Source organism: Xenopus laevis, chromosome 1S (assembly GCF_017654675.1).
Source record: "Xenopus laevis strain J_2021 chromosome 1S, Xenopus_laevis_v10.1, whole genome shotgun sequence".
In the NCBI taxonomy this organism is placed as follows: domain Eukaryota; kingdom Metazoa; phylum Chordata; class Amphibia; order Anura; family Pipidae; genus Xenopus; species Xenopus laevis.
Genome location: NC_054372.1, coordinates 169,506,761 through 169,529,325, shown reverse-complemented (window position 1 = coordinate 169,529,325; position 22,565 = coordinate 169,506,761).

Here is a 22,565-nt window from a genome sequence, read left to right as displayed (position 1 = left end):
AAATTAGAACAGATTTGAACAGAAGCAATAAAGCATATTGGTAGAGGAACATGAAAGTGTGGGTGGTGCCGTTCACAAGTCTACTTTAGGCATGGCCAGACAAATATAACGAGCTATACAGTATACAGTATGATTTTGGAGAGTATTTTTTATAGGTTAACCAGGATTCTCACTACACTCCCTTCTAATATGGATCTAGAGAATGTTGAGAGGTCAGGTAACATCTAATAAGGACTTTATTGGAGAGCCTTAAAGGAAAACTATATCCCCAAAATGAATACTTAAGCAACAGATAGTTTATATCAAATTGAATGACATATTAAAGAATCTTACCAAACTGGAATATATATTTACATAAATCTTGCCCTTTTACATCTCTTGCCTTGAACCACCATTTCGTGACTCTATCTGTGCTGCCTCAGAGATCACCTGACCAGAAATACTACAACACTAACTGTAACAGGAAGAAGTGAGGAAGCAAAAGGCAGAACTCTGTCTGTTAATTGGCTCATGTGACCTTACATGTGGTTTGTATGTGTGCACAGGGAATCTTACGATCTCAGGGGGCGGCCCTTATTTTTTAAAATGTCAATTTTCTATTTATGATTACCCAATGGCACATACTACTAAAAAATTATATTATTATGATAATGGTTCATTTACATGAAGCAGGGTTTTACACATGAGCTGTTTTACTCAGTATCTTTTAATAGAGACCTACATTGTTTGGGGGGTATAGTTTTCCTTTAATAGGATTTTGTGGATGTCTAGATTCAGTTCAGATTTAATTTACATACATATGGGAGGTCCTGAGATTTTTCAGTGTATAAAATGAATTGCACACATTTTATGGAAGGGCTTGATATATACCAGTGCTCCAGAAAGATTACTGGGCCATGCTTTTAACCTCCAGGTGAGGTTCATCCACAAATATCGGATATAACAATGTCATGACCAGACACATGATACAATTTATCAAGTTATGGAAAGTAAAATTGATGTTCGGCCTATTCGCAAAAAGTGGAGTAAAACATTTCTAGTGCTCATCCCAGCTTTTATCTTGGCTTTCATGGCCAAATGAATGTCTATTAGCAGTAGTGATGGGCGAATTTATTCGCCAGACGCAAATTTGCTGCGAATTTGCGCGATTTGCCGCCGCCGAATAAATTTGCGAAATGGGCGCGAGAATTCGCTGACGTAAGTTCGCCGGCATCAAAAATGAGATGCCATCGCCGTTTCGCAAATTTTTCACGGTTTCACCGCAAATTTGCCCATCACTAATTAGCAATTTATTTTCCTAGGGTCTGAGGGTGTTGCTGTGCGAATAATTGATCTCTGTAGAGGGTTCTAATTCACTTAAGCCTTGTTACTGCATTACAGGTCACCCACACCATCAAGGCTGAAGTCTTATAGAGCCCTTCAGTACAGATCCAGTTTGTTATTGGAACTATTTGCTTTGAGTTGGACCAGATCTGGGACCAACAGCAGTTATAGAAATATATAATTTCAGACTACATACAGAATTTTATAAGCAAGAGCAGACAAACTAAAGCCTATACATCAATATAGTGTTATTGATGTTACGTTTCATGATAGTATTCATAGTGATAGTAGTGGGAATGGGATGTCACATGGACAATGAACCTAGAAAACCCTTTGTATTCTGTCCATTTCTCAATGTGCCTGTGGGGATTTAGATTGGGTACCTTTTAGCATAATTTTCAGCCTTAATTGTAGATCTGTTATGGATCTTTCAGACATCTCAGGTGCGTGTGGCTGCATCTTGAATGAGTCTTGATTGCAACCAAAGACCTCCTTCATTTGTTGTTTGAGGTTCACAATATCCTGTTCATAGGTGTTTGCAAAAATCATGAGTATCATGGATCTGTTTGGCAAAACCTGAGCTATGTTATAGGTAACTTTTAAAGCTCTTTGCTTCATCTGCATAACTGAAAGCTATAGTTATAGCATGGGCAGAGAGATCCCATGATCAGAAAGCAGTTTGCTCAGAAATAGGAGGGCCTGCTGGGGGAGAAGATACTGAAGAGTGAGGGTCTGCTGATGCAGAAGATGCTGAAAAGACTTGCTACAGTGTGAATTGATGTTCACATCACAGGGCTGGATAAGCTCATCTCCTCTCTTTTAATATTGCAATTCCCCAGTGATGCAACCAAGGTCTTAACTGGGAGTCAAAATAGGCCCTGGCATTCCCAATACAAAGAGGCCCAAACAGCCCCCAGCAGCCCACTAAATAGTGACTTTCTATGGCATCTTCCAGCAGCCCATCTGGCATGTGCTAAAACCTACAGATTGCCAGTCTGGGCCTGGCTGCACCCCTTATGTTTCTAAACTGTAACCCATGTTATACACACACACTAAACAATTGCAGAGCAAGTTACCCTTTTGTTGGATTGCCTGAAGGTGCTAGTGACTAGTGATGGGTGAATTTGGGGCGTTTCACTGCACTGAAAAATTTCCCGGAAAATTCTCAAAACAGTGAAAAATTCGCAAATTTGTGTCTACGTCCAAAAACGGATGCCGGCATCCATTTTTTTGACGCCGGCGAATTCGCGCCTGGCGAATAAATTCGCCCATCACTACTAGTGACTGCTATAAAACACTTTATGTAGAGAGACTATAGAGCATTTACATGGAAAGTTACTTCCATACCATGGTTGTAGCCCAAACAGGACTGATGGCCCAGGTTTACTAAATAACTGTAATTTGGATGTTAGACTGTTGCCTGAGGCTGGGTGTTGCCTAAGGCCTCAACTACACAAGCATTTTCCGTCAGATCGACGCCCAGCGACAAAACACATGCGACAAATCAGATGGAGTCGCACGCGTCAAGATATAATTAGACTGAATGAAAAGTCGCAGGTAAGAACTACATGGTCGAATATTGGATGAAGACGCTGCTTACTGCGTCCACATATGACAGCCGTGACGCATCAGATGTAATGTAGTTATTACGTCCGACTTTCTATTCAGACCAATTTAATTTTTGACACCTGCGTCTCCATTCGATTTGTCGCATTGTAGTTGAGGCCTAAGGGATTAGGCCATCAGACTAACTAAAGATTTGCTCCTGTTGAGCAGTTATACCCTTTCATTTGCATAAAGGGATTGCTTGCTAATAAACCTTGGTTTATTTGTTTATCTGCCTGTGTACTTATATGCCCATAAACCGGTCTGGGAATGCTGCACTCAAGTGTCTAACTGAAGTTTACAAAACTCCTCCCAATGTGAATATTTGGTTTTAAAAAAAAAAGATTCAAATAATTAATCTGTTTTGCATGGATGTTGAATAAATGCCATAGTGTTACAAGAAATGTTATAAGAAAATAATTGTATAATTATTGTTAGTATTGAATAATGTGACCAAATGCACAGCTATGCCAACATCTGTATCGTTTTCTTTATACAAATTGTTCCCATATCCCAATCCCCCCCCCTTCCCAGAACTGATGAAAACTGTTGAAATGCTTTCCTGCTGAATAATGGCAAAGCCCTTTTCTTCCTTAATGGCACTGTTTTCTAGAAACACACATATGACATACAGTGGAAGACAGTGACATTATTTTCCTGCAGTTTGAAACATAATTTAGGCTATTCATAGGTGTCTGTCATGTTGATAACCAGCTGGATTGTGAACTATTTCCCCTTAGTTTGCCCTTTTGTATTGTACAGAGTACAGCAAAAGATGTTTAATTTGGTTTTTCCAGGAAACTCTTTTTAAGAAAATTCTTCTGTGCATTCTGAATTCCATTTCCATTGTGCCCTTTCAAAGGCATATCAAAACAGCAAAAATTAGCGAACAAGAGCAGTGATGGAATTAGACACCCAGAGGAAACCCAAGATAGAAAGAGAAAGGGAAGAAAAGCAGCCAATAGAAATGCAAGAGTTACATTATAGGGCACTTGGCAGGTCATATAGTAGACTAGGTGGAATTTAGCTATCTACTACACCATTGGTTTCCTGCCTTATGTATCAATTTTTGCAACTTTAGCAGGACAGAGCTCAGTCAAATTTCTAATTTATGGGAGTTTAGGGGAGTTTTTAAAAACTCAAATGAATTTGAAATTCTACCTTTGATAAATGTGCTTCTAACTTATCAAGGGTTAAATTTTGAAGTAATGGGAGATTTTTTAACTCCCATAACTTTGAAAATTCGAATAAAAAAAGACCAGCCAAAATATATTAAAAAAAATCAACGTTTTCTTTTGCGGGTGAATAGGCTGTATTCGATTGTTCAAATCGAAGTAAGATCGTAATCGATTTGAAGTATTTTTTCAAAGTCCAACAATTGACTCCAAGTAGGTTCTAGGAGGTCTCCCATTGGCTAAAACAGCAATTCGGCGGGTTTTAGATGTTGAAAGTTGGAAGTTCTAAAGAGACAGTACACAATAAATTTCGATATTCAAATTCTTTTCAAATTTGAATCAAATTTGGACTATTAGTAGACTAGGTGGAATATCGAAGTCGAAGGATTTTAGCGCAAATAGTTCGATCGAACGAAGGAATAATCGTTCGATCGAATGATTAAATCCTTCGAATCGAATGATTCAAAGGATTTTAATCCAACGATCGAAGGATTATCCTTCGACCAAAAAAACTTAGGCAAGCCTATGGGGACCTTGGGTTCGGTAGCTTTTAGGTGGTGAACTAGGGGGTCAAAGTTTTTTCTTAAAGAGATAGTACTTCGACTATCGAATGGTCGAATAGTTGAACGATTTTTAGTTCGAATCCTTCAATTCGAAGTCAAAGTTGTAGTCGAAGGTCGAAGTAGCCCATTCGATGGTAGAAGTAGCCCAAAAAACACTTCGAAATTCAATGTTTTTTTACTTCGAATCCTTCACTCGAGTTTGGTGAATTGGCGAAGACAGCTAAGCTTCAGTTTATGTATGCAAAAAAAATACACAATAAGACATTGCCATTGTTTTCAGAGGAGGAGAAGATTGTTAACTTGTCCTATTAGTTTATAGTGAAACCACTATTGTACCTAACTGGTTATTTCTACATGGTTGTCAACAAAAACTTTTATGAACCAATGTGCAAAAATATAACATTTCGTTTGATAAATGTGGATTACATTGCGGTTGATGGTGCCGCCTTACAAGCTGTGTTACTGGTTCCAGGGCACAATGCAAAACCTCTGAAATCATTTATAATATGCATGGAAAGAACGTGAAAAAGAAAACAAGTGAAAAATTGCTGCAATTACTTGTGATTTAAAAATCAACTTAACGGCCAAAAATGTTATATAAAAGCTAAAGTGCAAATTAGAAACATGTTTCACTTCCTTTAACTCATTTTGTTCACTTGAATAATTACATTTTGGCAAAAGAGTGTGCATTCCTGATTTAATATGCCACCAAAAGGTTCAAAATATATTTATAATGATAGTTAAAGGTGCACAAAATATCTGGATGGTATTTATACCTCTAAATATATATATGTGGAGGCCTAATTAATAACAGTCTCATTTTAGTGTTTTTATAGGTTTGTGAAATCACAACTAAAACCATTTATTAAAAGATCCAAACTAAAAAAAGGAAACAAACTGCAGGTATTTTCAGATTCTGAATTGTCGCAGTTTTGTTGCATACTAAATGCTGGAAAAGTCACACTTTTTAAAAACTTTTTTGGCATCAAAAAGCCAGACCACAAAAAAAAAAAGTTGTGGTTTAATAAATCAGCCCCATTGTATATAGTTAAACAGGAATGGGACTTGTTATGCAGAACGCTCAGGACCTGGGGGTTTCCGGATAATGGATTTTTCTGTAATTTGGATCTCCATACTTTGTCTACTAATAAATAATTTAAACATTAAATAAACCCAATAGGATTGTTTTGCCTCCAATACCGATTATTCATATCTTAGTTAAGATTAACTACAAGATACTGTTTTATTATTACAAAAAAAAGAAATAATTTCTAAAACTTAGAATTTTTTTCTAACATTGGAGTCTATGGGGTTTTGTATTTCAAAGTAGTAGTTTTAAACAGATTTGATCCAAAAATGTTATCTTTGTTAAAAACCAAATTCACTTGGGTAAGAGAGGAACAATACCAGACTAGGCTCACATTCCTTTTTGGCTAGTTTCATCATCCTAAAGTCCCCAGATGTTCCCAAATAACAACATAATTTATAATGTGGAGCCTTATGTATTAAATATTTTCTTATTTTTGGAAAGGTTTTTAAAACCATGACTAAACTAAAACTATTGTCACTTAATTTAATTAAAGATCCGTTCAATAAAAACTGTGAACGAAAGAAGTGCTCAGATTTTAGAAGATACTCTAAAAAATACAAATACCTTGTAAACGTTACTTGGCAAAGGCTTGCCTTAGAGTTTTTTTTTTATTTTTACATTTAATAAATCTCAAATTTTTACAGCTTTTTAAAAATATAGGAAAACCACAAATGTTTTGAGCAATTCCATCCATTGCTAGTAAATTAGCCCCTTAGTTATATGCTATATGTTGAAGTATGTTGGTAGCTGTAGTCCTCAAGGGGAGTTAAGATTAAGAAGCTGGACTTAGGGCTTTGTTTCTGCATGGAATCACATTAACCATGCGTTAACCAAAGTACAGTGGCTTGCATGGCAATAGTATCCACTGCATATCTACCCTGCAGTTAAAGCCAGGCCCTACAGGGCATGAGGTACAGGACAACGCTGATCGTACAAGGACTGGGAGGAGAAAAAGGGAACTTTGAGCAGCACTATGGTACGGTGACTGCTGAGCACTAGCGCTAACATTATAAATCAGCCTCATTATCATTCCCCAGTTCATCAGTTTCTAGTATGTGAAACCTTATCTCACTTTCAGAAACTTCCCATCCATTTAACCATTAAGGCTTACTTAATTAGTCTGGCTCCTTCTATAATAACTTTGCCTAACGTTTTCTCATGCATAAAGAAGACGTGAATTTCACCCATTTCCTTTTACAAGAATTCAAGATTTGTGTTTCTATTGTATGTATAAAGTCTTATTTATTAAAAAGGTTTACTTGCAAACAATAAAAGCTGCATGCATTTAAAGGCAAAGGTAATTCTGCATGAAACAACAATGCCCAAGCCATGTGCACCTGTGTTCACAAACATCTGATTATGACAAGGGATCTATTACGGTTCTCAGCGAGCTTATATGAGATGTGTCACAGCTATAAAAATGCACATTAACTTTAGTGAGTGTTTAACAATTCTAATTGCAGAATAGGCTTGATTATTTTATCCTTATAAATTTTAAGTACATGTATGCTCATTCAACTTAACATTTTCCTTGTTTTATACTACTCATTAGGACTCGTGCAGCTGCAGGTGCAATTGTGTTACCTGCAATTTTCCCGCAGTCCTTTGCACGTAAAATTATTTTCATGAACGCTACTTATGTCAAAATGCACTTCATTCACTTCTATATATTTACAGTACACTCTGAGCCACTCGTTCCTTCCTGCCTTTTGTTCCAAATCGAGTGATGCTGTTGTTTTGTTTATACAAATGGCCTGTAGATGTCACTGTGCCCAGACTTATACTGTGCATACTTCCTGACAGCTTAAAAGTGAAAGTTACTGTTGTGTAATACCTGCATGAATCTCTGCTAATAAAGCACTGTTATACTCTACTCATCCTCGGCTACCCAAAACATAACAGCTGTGCCTATTGATGGGAAGGGAACCCTAGAACTAATGTCACCTACTGACCAGGCAGTAGTTTCAGGGTTGCCTTCACATATTGACAGCATTTATTATATGGTACGTGTGTCCAATTATGCTTCTCATGTGTCTCTATGGATATGCTCAGTATCAGTGCATTCATCCACCTCCTATTTTGAATCATGTGCCTATTGACATGGCAGAACCATAGACTTGCTGCCATTTTCAAGTTGGTGGCAATTCCAGGCTTCCGTATGCAGGCTGCATCAATGGGCGCAGCCTTGTACCCAGTGAATAATGTGCAAATGGCACACAACTGCATCCAATATGAATTCTATGACATTTACCCCATATAACTGTGCCATTAGGACAAATGTTTTTGCTTCTTCTCAGAATTTGTTATGAATATGTTCCACTAAGAGTCTGGAGCTCTTTTATCATATTTACAAAAATCTTAATTTATTATTTCCATAAAACTGGAGAATTGTAAATCTTTGATAAAAACAACAAACGTAATTGAATAAAAGCTAAAAGAAGTTGCAGGAATTTTTGCCTAACCATATACTTCTACCTATAACTACCCCTCCTGACTTCAGGAGTTCTCCACTCCTCTGTTGCTAGAATGAAATAATGAGAAATACCTGTGTGATGTAGGAATTACTGTATATCAGTATACTGTATATATCAGTACACTGTCTCCTTCCCCTCCCTGCAGCTGAAGCTTAACTAACTAAGAGGGTCTCTGCCTTTTTCCAAATCTCCTTTGTGTGCCAAACATTTACCTTGCATACTAGTCTGAAAGAAGTATATTTATTTTTGGTAAAATTAAGACACTAAGGGGTCTATTTTGTTATGCAGAAAAACTGTGTAAAATACATGGCAAACATATCGAGGTGTGTGATATTTTACAAGTTGTTTAAAGAAAAAGCGTGTAAGATAATTATTAGTGATGGGTGAATTTGCGCCGTTTCTATTTTTTTTTTGCGAATTTTCGGCAGCAAATTTTCACGGGCGTTTCGCGAATTTATTCGCTGGCGGCGAATCGCGCAAATTCGCCCATCACTAATAATTATATACAGGTATGGGATTGGGATGCATTATCCGGAAACCCATTATCCAGAAAGCTCAGAATTACGGAATGGCCATCTCCCATAGACTCCATTTTATCCAAATAATCCAATTTTTTAAAAATGATTTCCTTTTTCTATGTAATAATAAAACAGTAGCTTGTACTTGATCCCAACTAAGATATTATTAATCCTTATAAGAAGCAAAACCAGCCTATTGGGTTTATTTAATGTTTACATGATTTTCTAGTAGACTTAAGGTATGAAGATCCATAATTATGGAAAGCCCCAGGTCCCGAGCATTCTGGATAACAGGTCCCATACCTGTTTGTTTGTTTGTTAGTGTGCACCTGTGTGTGTCCATCTGGCCCTTTTAATAATGTGCAATGTGAAAATACTGCAGGTAAAGTGACGTTTCTTAAAAGACTAGCAAACTCACTAAAAATGACATAGCTTTGCAGCTGGCTAAGCACATTCCATATTCAATTCCATGAGACAAACTAAACTTTTTGTATATCTCTTGAAATCTGAAAAGATGTCTATGGGGGAATTTGGAAATTAAGCAGGAGATAAAAAAAAAAATAAAGGAAAAAATATGACAATAAAACTATACTAATAGGGGAAAAACTTACATGAAGATTTAATTTTAGTTTATATTTCATTGTTCTGATTTTTTTGTATCTAAAGTATACAATTTAAACTGATTCACACAATAATATGTACTCGTAATTCATAATGCAGCTCATTCTTCCATGTTATCTCATCCCATAGACAAAGAATAGAATCCCTCTATGGCATTCCTGGGCTAACCCAACCCTGAAGGCAAATTAGGAAGGAATTTCTTATTAGTGAATACTTACTTTAACTGTTATGACAATATTTTCATATATCTGACCATTGTTATGAACCAATGGGGGCAAACTAATTTTCTGAATTAAAGTGGGGGAGTTGTAACTGAAACCCTGCTTTAGGGCATGTCATACTTAATTTATGCATTAACCTTTGAGGAGAACAGATGCAAAATATCTTATAATATAGAAGTTTATCAAGTAAAATGTGTAAAAGATGATGGAGAGAATCCTTCCCAGAGGATTGACACAGGAAGGGAAGACAACAGGAACAAAATAGATCAGTACAGAATAAAAAGACAGATGGAGAAGATCATTCACATTTTGGGAAAGGCAGAGGCATCTGTAATGATATATTGCTGTTTAAGTGCAAAAATGGTCTCAAACCTGTTAAATATAGCTAAGAAAAAGGACAGTTAACAGGTTCATGCAATATAAGGCCAATTGTTTTAGTCACTGCAACTGTGCTGAGGAAATAATAGTACTTTGTTGCTCAAAAAAATACGTCAGAGAGAGTTAATTTATCTGGAAAATAGTTTATCATGTCATCATTGTGTCATTTGGTACGTGGGAGGAATATCTTCCGACCCATTTCACCAGTGCTTTACTCAACGGTGAGGATCTGAATTTTCCATTTAAATATATACTGTATATACACATAAAGTGGTAACAGTCAACATTAAATCCCATTTATTATCAAATTGTAATAATGTCAAGATGACCTTTCTGAAGGAATTAAGCATCTTATTGATGGCAGCATTGGAGAGTGGCACAATATCTAGCCAGGAGAAGGAGTTTATTTGTAATAAGTTTCTCAGAACTCCAGTGTTTTATCATCTCCCTAAAATTCATTAGAACATTACTTGCCCTCTGGGTCGACCGATCACTGCAAATTTGTCTCCATATATAGATCGGTTTTTTGTCACCTATGGTTGTCAAGTTAGAATCATTTGTGAGAGATACAACAGATTTCTTGAATAAATTAAAATATTTAAATTTACAGGTACGGGACCTGTTATCCAGAATGCTTGGGACATGGGGTTTTCCGCATAACGGACCTTTCCGTAATTTGGGTCTTCATGCCTTAAGTCTACTAGAAATTCATTTATTCATTAAATAAACCCAATAGGCTGGGTTTGCTTTCAATGAGAATGAATTATATCTTAGTTTGGATCAAGTACAAGCTACTGTTTTATTATTACAGAGAAAAGGGAAATCATTTTTAAAAAATTTGAATTATTTGGATAAAATGGAGTCAATGGGAGACAGCCATTCCATAATTCGGAGCTTTCTGGATATCGGGTTTCTGTATAAGGGATCCTATAGCTGTAGTAACTATAGGTTAGTGACCTTTAACATCTCAACTTTATATACATCGTATCGAACGATTCAAAGGATTTTAATCCAACGATCGAAGGAATATCCTTCGATCAAAAAAAGTTAGCCAAGCCTATGGGGACCTTCCCCATAGGCTAACATTGACTTCGGTAGGTTTTAGATGGCGAACTAGGGGGTCAAAGTTTTTTTTAAAGAGACAGTACTTCAACTATCGAATGGTCGAATAGTCGAACGATTTTTACTACGAATCCTTCGATTCAAAGGTGTAGTCGAAGGTTGAAGTAGCCCATTCCATGGTCGAAGTAGCCCAAAAAAAACTTTTAAATTCGAAGTTTTTTACCTTAGATTTCTTCACTCGAAGTTAGTGAATCGGCCCCAAATTCTTACATTGATTACCATTGTGATCACTATCAGAGTAGGAGAACATAGGAGTGCCATTAAGGCTAGTAGCAGATGGGGACATTAGTCGCCCAGCGTCAAATCACCTCTTCTGCGGGTGAATAATAATCCTGTACCGCCTTCCTGCCGGCTAAAATACAAATCGCCAGCGGGATCGCTTCGCCAAACTTGCCTCGTGAGGCAACTTGAGGCGGAAAGACAGTACATGGAGATTAGTCGCCCGCAGAAGAGGGATTTGTAGTTGGGCGACTAATCTCCCCGTCTGCCACTAACCTTAGAGAGCTAAAGGGAAAGCTAATACAAATGAAAAGAAGATTGTATTTATATGCATACATTTTGTAGTTCATCATGATGGAAAATTCGATGGGAGTAGGGATGAAAGTGTTAGCTGGTATAATATCAGACAAAGATAGAGGGGGAGATAAGTCAAATAAATGAATTAATTAGGTATTAATTATTAATTAATTAATAATTAATTGGATTAAATTAAGATGGAACAACGGTTCATTTTTGAATTCCATACTATAAGACCCTTTGGGCTTAATTATAATATTGAATTAGCACATTTCTCAAATAAGTAATTTTAGAAAGAACCCTTCATTATGTTTTCTATATGATTTGACTGGTTTTATAATCTCTTTTTTGTTTCTAAGGAAGTTGTAGTATATGTATATACTGTAGGGGATTAATAGTGATTTCCCTTTAAGAAATTGTGATACTGGATTAAGAACCAATGAAAAAAAAAAGAAGAGGGGTAATTAATGACCCTAAACGTAATAAGGAGATGCCTGATGAAGCTTTAAGCGAAACGCGTAGCATTGTATTCTATAGAGGGAACAACATTTCTTCTGATCATCAAAAAAGATATACTTAGGTTGAACGCACGCCCATAGTAATCACCTGGCAGCTGCACTGAAAACTCCTTTCCATATTATAAGTATGTTGGCGGAGACTGGGGTATAGAGACGATTCTTAACTTGTGTTTCTGCATCACTTAAGAACTGTTGAATTGCCGCAAACGCATTAACTGTGGTAATTGGTATACTAGGAGGTTGCGGAACTTGAACTCTCACGATTAACCTCTTAAAGCTCTATACCACTAAAACAGCAAAGATAACTAGTAATATATATATATATATATATATATATATATATATATATATATATATATATATATATATAGTCAACTATAAGAGATCCTCTGCACTCAACCCATTATCAATATATTTAAGACAGAGACATTTTGTGCATACTGCTACTAAAAAATGCCTTACCCTTTAAACAACACAGGGATTGTTTGTCCATATATTGCAATATATTTAAGCTGGCCAACTACGTCAAAGTCATCCCATATCTGGCCAGTCTGGCTCCCACCCTTCCCAGCTATAGTCAGGTGATCCCACTGGTGTCTAATAAAAGGGCAGCCAAGTTTGGGAGTTTTACTTTGAAAGCAGCAAGTAAGTTGCAGGTAAAACCAAGTCCCTTTGTAAAATGTATAATGAAGCAATAGAATTCTTAATGAATCAGATGAAAATTAAGCATAGGACTGGCCAGATATGGGATGACTTTGACGTAGTTGGCCAGCTTAAATATATTGCAATATATGGACAGACAATCCCTTGTGTTGTTTAAAGGGTAAGGCATTTTTTATTAGCAGTATGCACAACATGTCTCTGTCTTAAATATATTGATTATGGGTTGAGTGCAGAGGACTCTTGTAGTTGACTATATGTATTTTGTGGCCACACCCTCATTGCACCCCCGCCTAATGGTTTTAAAAAATAGTGGTGAGCACAACTTTCCCTTGTTTGTTATATATATATATAGACAACTAGGAGGTTGTGAAACTTGAACTCTCACAATTAACCTCTGAAAGTTTTATACTATTATTCTACAAAATTACTAAAACAGCAAAAATAACTGGCATTACACGTCTGTTTTTGTGCTTTGGACTTTTTTTTGGGCTACAGATGTGGCGATTCCACCTTTGAAGGAAAAAACTTTTGAAAAAAAAAACTTTTTTGGAAATTTTTTTGTTGGAATGATTTTTTTTTTAAAATGGTATAAAAAGGTGTTATGAATTGTGGTCAAACATGTTCCCTCATTGATTATTTTTACTCATTTGTTAATTTATGTTGTATTTATCCACTGTTTTTAATTGTTTATGAATTAGTAGACTGGGCAATCACTGATTGTTTAGGCCACTGATTATATAAAGAATATAAATTTTAATTCCACTATCTGTGTTTCACTTACTTGACACCCCAGGTCGGTGCTCCTGCAAAAAACTGATCTGGCTCAGGGTTCTTCTCAGTGAGCACCATGGGTGATTTTCTTCTTCTGCTTCTTCTTTCGTCAAACTCCCACGACTGACACGTGCACAGTAGAGTGAAAAGGCTGCTTTTTGGAATTTCAGCTTTTCACTCTACTTCGCATGTGCATGTACACCAGTGCAAAGGAAGTAGGAGGAGGATCACTACATGTGCTGGATGGAAGAACCTCGGGCCTGATAGGAGCACTGGCCTGAGTTTTATCAGGGAAGTGAATACAATCACTGGGGGTTGCTAACTTTTTGCAGCCCCAGTGAATTGCGACATTCCTTCTCCTTTACCATCCTTTGATTTCTTTTAGCATCTAGATCAGTGTTTCTCAGCTGAGGAGTTTTTCCTAAGAATCTCATTAGCTTTCCAATGTTGATTAAGATGCCAGTGTTGAAAACATTTAAAAAACTGGCAACCTAGTATTTCTGTTTTTTATGATTCTGCCAGAGAAACCCACAGAGGCCTCATTTACATATACCCCAGACAGAAGTGATGATTACTAAGGGGCATAAAATCAATCCCTTTAGTGATAATTTAGTAAGCACGAGTGTCCAGGGCATACCTGCTCTCTGGACCCAGAGGCAGATTAAAAATCAGTTGCAGATGCAGAGTACAATGTTGTCAGACACAAGGCCGATCTGTCCTGGCCAATAACAAGAGCTGGTTATAAAACAGACTAGTACTTGATTGCTCCTCAGTATTTAGAAGTGTTAACCTTTCTGCAACATTAGTAGTTGAATTGTTGCGTATTGCCTTCCTTTCTATCCTCAGCATAGTAACAACATTAAGTAAATTTGATAGGGCAGTGTGGACACCCATATTGCCCTAGCCTAAGGCATATTTTTGAATTAATAGGCATGGGAGACAAAATTTAATGTTTTTCCTTATTTGTGGTTAAGTTGATTGTATATTGTTTGTTGTACATATATTGTTTTGTCAAGGTCACATTCAAGATCACATTTTATTCAGTATCAAAACTTTTTGGATCTCCTCTAGAATTAGCCGTGTTTGAAAATAAACAAATATTAATCTTCTTTATTGAAGAATAAGAGAATGCATGGAGGAGCATACATCCACCCAAAAACCCTTTCCGTCAAAATAAATATTTAGACCACCAGGTTATAAATTGTTCAAATAATACATTCAATATGTTTTGGTTTGCTTAAGAAGCTGTATCATATGGTGTCTCTTCCATTCTACTGATTTATAATAAAAACAATGTAAACCTTTGTAGCCTCAAAAGTGTATTTATTCCTTTAGGTTTATTCCTCCGTTTGTTTAATCAGTCCCTTTATAATATGACTCATGTGTTCTGCCTATGGATATGAGCTTTCCCCTTACCCATAGTGACATATTTTAGAAAAAAAGCTATGTAATAATTCATGTACATTTATTGTCTGTTGTTTTAATTTACCCTAATTATAATCTTAACTTATATTATTCTGGTAAATTTTATAAAATCTGTTCCTGCTGTCTGCTGCATTCGAATATGACATCCTCAAGACTACAAACACATTAATATAAGGGAAAAGCTAAATTATTATTTCTAAATTACATCATTGGATGATCTCAGCATTTCAAGGGGTTTCTTTGTCTTCTGCAATTTAGAGATATTTAATTATGAAATGTTGCTTTCAATTGAAACACTACAATCAGTCTAAGCAGGGCTGGAAATAGGGGTAGGCAGAAGAGCCCTAGTTTGTGTTTGCTCCCCTCTGCCGCTCTCCCCTCCCTCTCCTCTGTCACTCTCCCCTCCCTTCTACTGCTCTCCCCTCCCCTCTGTCACTCTCCCCTCCCCTGTCCTCTCCTTTGTCATTCTCCCCTCCCAACCCTCTGCTGATTTTTGTTCTGTGTTTTCATTCATTCATTCATTCTTTTTATATTCGTATATTTTTACAAATAAGTAGACATGCTTTTGTAAAATGTGAGTTTAGTCATGGTTGAAAGAACACAAGAACACAAAATCCAAATTTGATAAACCATCTGCTAATAGATATTTACACATTAAATAAACCCAATAGAATTTGTTACCACCAATATGGACTCATGCAGGTTAGTTACCATCAAGTACCACGTACAAACCAATGCCACTTCAAACATGGAGCAACTTGATTTTATTTGTGCATAGTAAAGGGTTATTCAAAAAATAAAAATAACCTATGGCTTACTAAAGAAGACAAGAACAAAAATGTAAAATAGTAAAATTTGCAATGTAAACAGAATATGTTATATAATTATAAACACAAAATAGGTGTAAATAGCACTGAAGTCTTTCTTCCTAAAAAATATTCTTGATGCTAATAATGACTTGAATCTCCCTGTGCCAGACGAGGACTAAGTCATTCTACACAAAGTTTTTTTTTTCCCAGCATACCACAGAACTACCAAAGTAATCACAGCACAGACCAAATATGTGCGACCTTTATTAAAAATTGTCATAATCCACATTGGCACTATTTTAGTTTGGCAGCAAAAAGGTCATTGTTGGCAAGATTTTTCTGTGGATTACGAGAAATTGCAGATCTGCACTTCTTTTTGTGTACATCCAAGAAATACAGTTATTCTGTCCAAAAGAGGTGTTACTGGAGTATTGTCTACAAATTGTAAATAATAAAAAAATAAATATCCTTTCTAAGAGATGTATACAAGAAACAACACTATATACAGTATAAGGATATTAAAGGGGTCATGTAAACCCGTGCTTTGCATTGCCATGGGACTTGGGACTGGGAGCTCCAAAAAGGAGATGGCTACTGCTTCGGTGATCTTCATTACATAGGCTTAAAATCCTAAACTGTAGTATTATTATAAGTCAACAAGAAGTTAAATATGATGACTTCTACTGTCTTCAAATTTAAATCAGAGAGATTGATTATATTTTATTATACACATTTAGTAATGAATGAGATACAACTAACATGACTAAGAACATTTTATAATTAAAGTTGTAGAATATTTTTGGATGTGCAGAAAAAGTTGCTAGTGTGTGTCCTACAGCAAGATATGAAAAGTCTGTAGGTTATAGAAGCACAGCTTGAAAAGAATTGAACTCAAGCTCCAAATCAGGGACAAGATTGCGCCCTCTACTTTTTTGTGATCTGTTTCTATTAATATGTATTGGCTCAAAGAATAGCAAATGGAGCTCCTCTATGAGGGCCTTTTACTCTTGGATAAGACACCTGTGCATGTACTTCTACTGATTACATATACTGCCTTACCTACTTCTGCAACATCTGAGAAATGATTGACTGTGAACCATCTGGTTTAAGAGTTATTATGGGGGGCGTGACTAGCCTTGATGGAGAATGCACACACTGAGTGAGAGCTCCGAGCCATAAGACCGTAAAAACCCAACCATAAGCAACCAGCCCTTGATTTCCAACAGATTGGGTCCATATATACAGTGGAGTAACTAGATGCTACTGGACCCCACAGCAAATTAATTTTAGGGCCCCCAACATTTCCAGAGGTTGTCCTGTTTTACCAATATATATTGACATTTCTCATTAATTAGGGCCTCATAGGCCCCCTATACCTCCTGGGCCCCCCTGCAGCCGCAGGGTCTGCTTCCTCTGTAGTTACGCCCCTGCATATATACGCCTGAGAGGTGATCCTGCCACAGAAAATGGACAAGAAAAAGCTTAAAGACCAGAATTGCACGATGTATCTATACCTACAACGCTCCCAAGCACATAACCAGCGGGCCACATCTTAAAATGGTGCCGATAGACTGGATACGCAATGAGAAGGAGACTTATCAAGTGATTCTCCCTCTTTATTACCGCAAGACCCGGAAAGTCCGCAGAACATACATGCAGGTCAGTCCCTTTGCATTGAAACAGACCGGACTTTACAACCAGTAACAGCCTCCATTTTAGAGCAGCAACTTATGCAGCTGTAAAATACATTACAAGATACCATATCCCAAACTGTTTCATTAGCAGTCGCAACAGCCATTAAGGGACTACAAAGGGACCTTAATGATTTGGGAGATCGGACAGATAAATCAGAGACCTACACTGATGATTTGGCTCAAAGGCCAAATGGAGGGATCTTAAGCCAATAACTCAAAAACTGAGAGAATTCAAAATCCCTCACCAATGGGGATACCCTTTCAAGTTAATTGTTAACCACTGTTGCGCTACACATACTGTACCTTGCTGAAACCAGCTAAAGGAGGTAAACTACTCATGGCCCTCTGCACTCTCCTCACAAACTACCTCTGTCCCCTCAATGGAAGAAAGTCACCACCCCACCAAGGGGACCACGGCTGACTCTAAGCCCTTCACCTCCTTTAAGAGAAACCTAATCGAACAACCTATGATGCAATAAACCTTTCTATACCCTCTCAGGTACAAAGCACCTGAAGGTCGACAGGCAGGCAGCCCACCTGGTGTGGACCACCTCCACCAGCTTCCCACAATTAGGCTCATACATGCCTGTTGTGTTTGAGTTGATACCACCTGTTTCCAGGCTTCTGCAATGCTACACAGGCAACACCTTAACCTTCCAATTTACTGGAATGTTATACTGTTGTATATGTTTTTGATCCTACCTCTCTCAGGCTTGATAACTACCCAGGGACCCACTTACTTACCTTTTTTTGGGAGACCTTTTCCTGGACTACCCAAACAGTCCCAGATCCTGGGCATTCATGTACTTATGGCTGCACGCATGGCCATAGCAGCCAATTGGAAAACATCGAACCCCCCCAACAGTAACTGAGGTAATAACCCGGGTCAATACCAATAGATGTTTTGAGGAAAAAATAGTTTCATACAAAACAAAACTGCTAATTTCCTGAAGATCGGGTCTGTGCGGGTGTTCAGAGGCCTCACAAGATAAGCACAAATAAAAGTCATACTCAGAAAAATTGTAATTGAAATGAAGGTATAAATGTATATCAAATGTTTTTTTCTTTTGCTCTTCACACTTTCCCTAGCTTCAAGGCTGAAAGTTCCCATTTTATTTCCTATTGTACTTTCCTACCCTGTTCGATACCCCCCCTCCATTATCCTTGCAACGTTCTTCATACTTGTAAAGATTTCTTTTTATTAAAAATAAAAACTAGAGTTATTAAGGGGCCTATTTAAGGAAAGAGAGTTAAGATACTCATGCTGGGTTTCGGCCTGATAATCGCTGCAATTTTCTTTTTTTGTGGGCAGCTTTCAGGTCAGTAAAAGAACATGGTATATGTGGAGTTATTTGTGTTATATACAGTATATATCTGTACATCTAATTAAAATTGGAGCACTCATGAGACTTTTAAAAGTGAAATTATTTATTGGTGGTTATTAAAGTTTAGGTCTCAGCAAGAGGACCTTTCTCAAGACATCCCATAAATATATACAGCAACTTTTGTCAGATGAACCCTCACAAAGGTGAAGGAAGGGATTTAAACTGTAACATGGGGGTTATTTACTAAAACACGAAAACTCACATTTTTTGATATTTATTATACCCGAAGTTGCTAACAATTCGAATCTAAAAATCTAAAACCTGACGAAATCATGTGAAAGCCAGTGGCAGATGGTTTTTACCTTTGACCTTTGGAACACGTTTTATGCCTTCAATTCTTGAAAGTTTTGGGCTGTTTGTACTGGTTTCCGTTTGATAATCCAAATTATTCGTTATTCGGGCAATAACTTGAAGTTTTCGGAGTGTCAATTCGAAAAAGTTGCATGATTCCAATTGGAGCTTGATTTTTTTCCACTGATTTTTTTTGAGAAAAATTATTGATAAATAAAGGGTATTCTGGTTTAGGAGTTTGGTCGGATTTTTTAATAAAGTGAAAAAAAGTCAAATTTTTTAAGCAATACATGCTATATTAAAGGAGAACTATACCCTGAAAATGAATGTGGCTAAAAATCCCATATTTTATATACTGATTTTATAGTACCAGCCTAAATTTCAGCTTCTCAATAGCAGCAATGATCCAGGACTTCAAACTTGTCAAAGGGGGTCACCATCTTGTAAAGTGTCTGTGACACTCACATGCTCAGTGGGCTCTGAGCAGCTGTTGAGAAGCTAAGCTTAGGGGTTGTTGCAAATTATCAAGCTACAAGGCTGATTATTAACTTTTGATGCTAGTTGTTCTGGTTTCTGTGCTACAATGTAGTAATTATCTGTGTTAATAATCAGCTTTATATTGTAACATTTATATTCTATGTGTACTGTATATTGTGAGTGGGTCCCTAAGCTCAATCAGCAGAAAAGAAGATGGGGAGCTACTGGGGCATCTTTGGAGACACAGATCTTTATTGCTAAAGGGCTGTGGTTGCCTTGGGCTGGTACAGAAGCCACAAACATAATGTACAACATTTCAAGCCTACAGTACGTCTTAGTTAAGTTTTAGTTCTCCTTTAACAGGTAGCAGCAGATGCATATCATTATATTCAATATATCAGGCACAACACTCATAACTCACACCACAGGTATCATGTGTTTCCCCCCCTGCACAGACTTACCCCAGAATTCTGTCCCCCCGTGAAATAGTGACCGTACATGCAGAGTGAGCACAGCGGAGCTCATGGGCACCATCTTCTTCTCTTCAGTAATCTTCTTGTCTTCTTTCTCCCCTTCAGCAATTTCCATCTCTTTCGGCACATTTGACGCGAACCAGAAAATTGTTCTAACTGTGCATGCACCATTATGCCGCTCGCTTCACTAAGATTGCCGAAGAGAAGAAGATGGAGTCAGTGAGCTCCACAGCGCTCACTCTGCATGTGCGGTCACTATCCTGCGGTAAGACTGGGGAGGCAGGGACGGGGGCCAACCGAGGGGGGACAGTGGGGACTTAACATCGCGGGAGGTTTAGTTCTCCTTTATGGTATGAAGATCCAAATTATGGAAAGATACTTCATCAAAAAAGCCCCAGCATTCTGGATAGGGTTCCATAACTGTAGAATGAAAAGAAAAAAATAATTTAATTAATAAAATGTTTCTGTTCCTTAGTGTTTAAAGCCGCAGTTTACAAATGAGTTGATATAAATGTAGGTGGCCCAAAAGGGTTAACTCCCCTATTGGTTTAGGAAGTCCAGTGGAGGGGGGCCAGTGGGGACATCGCGGGGTGGTAAGTTCTCCTAGAAAATCATGTAAACATTAAATAAACCCAATAAGATGGTTTTGCTTCCAATAATGATTAATTATATCTTAGTTGGGATTAAGTACAATGTACTGTTTTATTGTTACAGAGAAAAAGGAAATCATTTTTAAAAATTTGGATTATTTGGATAAAATGGAGTCTATGGGAGACGGCCTTTCCGTAATTTGGAAATTTCTGGAAAATGGATCCCATACCTGTTTTAGTTTTTCTTGCAGTACAGTTTTCATTTAATCCGAAAACATAAGGGGTGTTTGCTCTGTTATGGGGTGTCTTAAAATGTGCTTTAGAGTTGAGTTCAGTGTTTATTTGAATTGTTTCTCAAATGAAATTGTGCAGGAGCACAACAGCGCAACGTGTAAAAAAATACTATACAAAATATATAATTATATTTATATATAACTATTCTGTTGGACAATAGAGACTAGCTGGTTTGATACAGACACAGACATTTTTTTACAACTGCAAGCACATCCCTATGACACTGCAAACATTACATGGCTTCAGGAGTTGCAATGAAAAAGTTTATTTGTCAGTGATTATGTTTTGTCTTGGATGCTACTGGGTGCGGTTAAAAAGTAGCGGAGTTTCATCCAAACTTTCAGAGAAGATTGTGTTTAGAACGGATTCGGGCCAAGTATGAACTTCTGTTGAAATATACTAATAAATGATGCATTATACAGCATCCACCCATCTAGCTCCCTGGAGTATAATTAATCTTCACTTTCAAGAAAGGGAACCATTTATTATTAATATTACAGTGACTATTATGACTAATAAATATATATTTATATATCAATTACAGAGTGAAATATTGGAACTGGAAAATATAATACTAAGAGGAACCAAGGCACTGCGATTCTTAAAGTGCAAATAAACAAATTTAAGTGTAGGGTTGCAGGAATAGATGACCCTAATGGGGTTTCAAGCCTGTGGGTACACAACTGATCAGCAACTGCTTCAGTCCAAAAAATTTTCTTACAGCCCTGTTTCTTAATTCTGCATCTAGATGGTAGCAAAATGCTGCAAATCCACAGAGAAACCTGTGTTCGATCTGCATGTCATAGCCCATAGTACAGTGCTAAGCAATATGTTGGCGCTATATAAATACATGTTAATAATACATGTTAATAATAGACTATTACAGTCCACACAGATCCTGCAAATGCTAAAATCCATCGCTATCCGTGTCACACCTTTATAAATTAGCCTATATTGAAACTTTTTTGCATTCGTTTTTAATGTCTACATGTTTTTGGGTTGATATTTTTTCATATGTCTTCATTCTACCTACACCCTCTTTCTAAACGGATACTGCCATGGAAAAACATGTTTTTCTTCAAAATGTATCAGTTAACTTCTGCACTGAAATCCATTTTTAAAAAGAGCAAACAGATTTTTTTATATTTAATTTTGAAATCTGACATGCTAGACATGTTGTCAGTTTCCCGGGTGTCTCCAGTCATGCGACTTGTGGTCTGATAAACTTGAGTCACTCTTTACTGCTACATTGAAAGTTATGGGGTGATATCACCCACCCCTTGCTTAATCCCCCCAGCAGCCCATCAGCAGAACAATGGGAAGGTAACCAGATAACAGCTCCCTGGTAGATATAAGAACAGCACAAATAGTAAAAATCCTGTCTCACTGTGACTCCTTCAGTTACATTGAGCAGGAGAAACAATAGTCTGTCAGAAAGCAGTTCCATTGTGAAAGCACATGACCAGGCAAAATTACCTGAGATGGCTGCCTACACACTAGTATTAAAACTAAAAAAAATATTGTTTGTTGGGTTAGGAATAAAATTTAAGTGAATTATTTGCAGTGTTA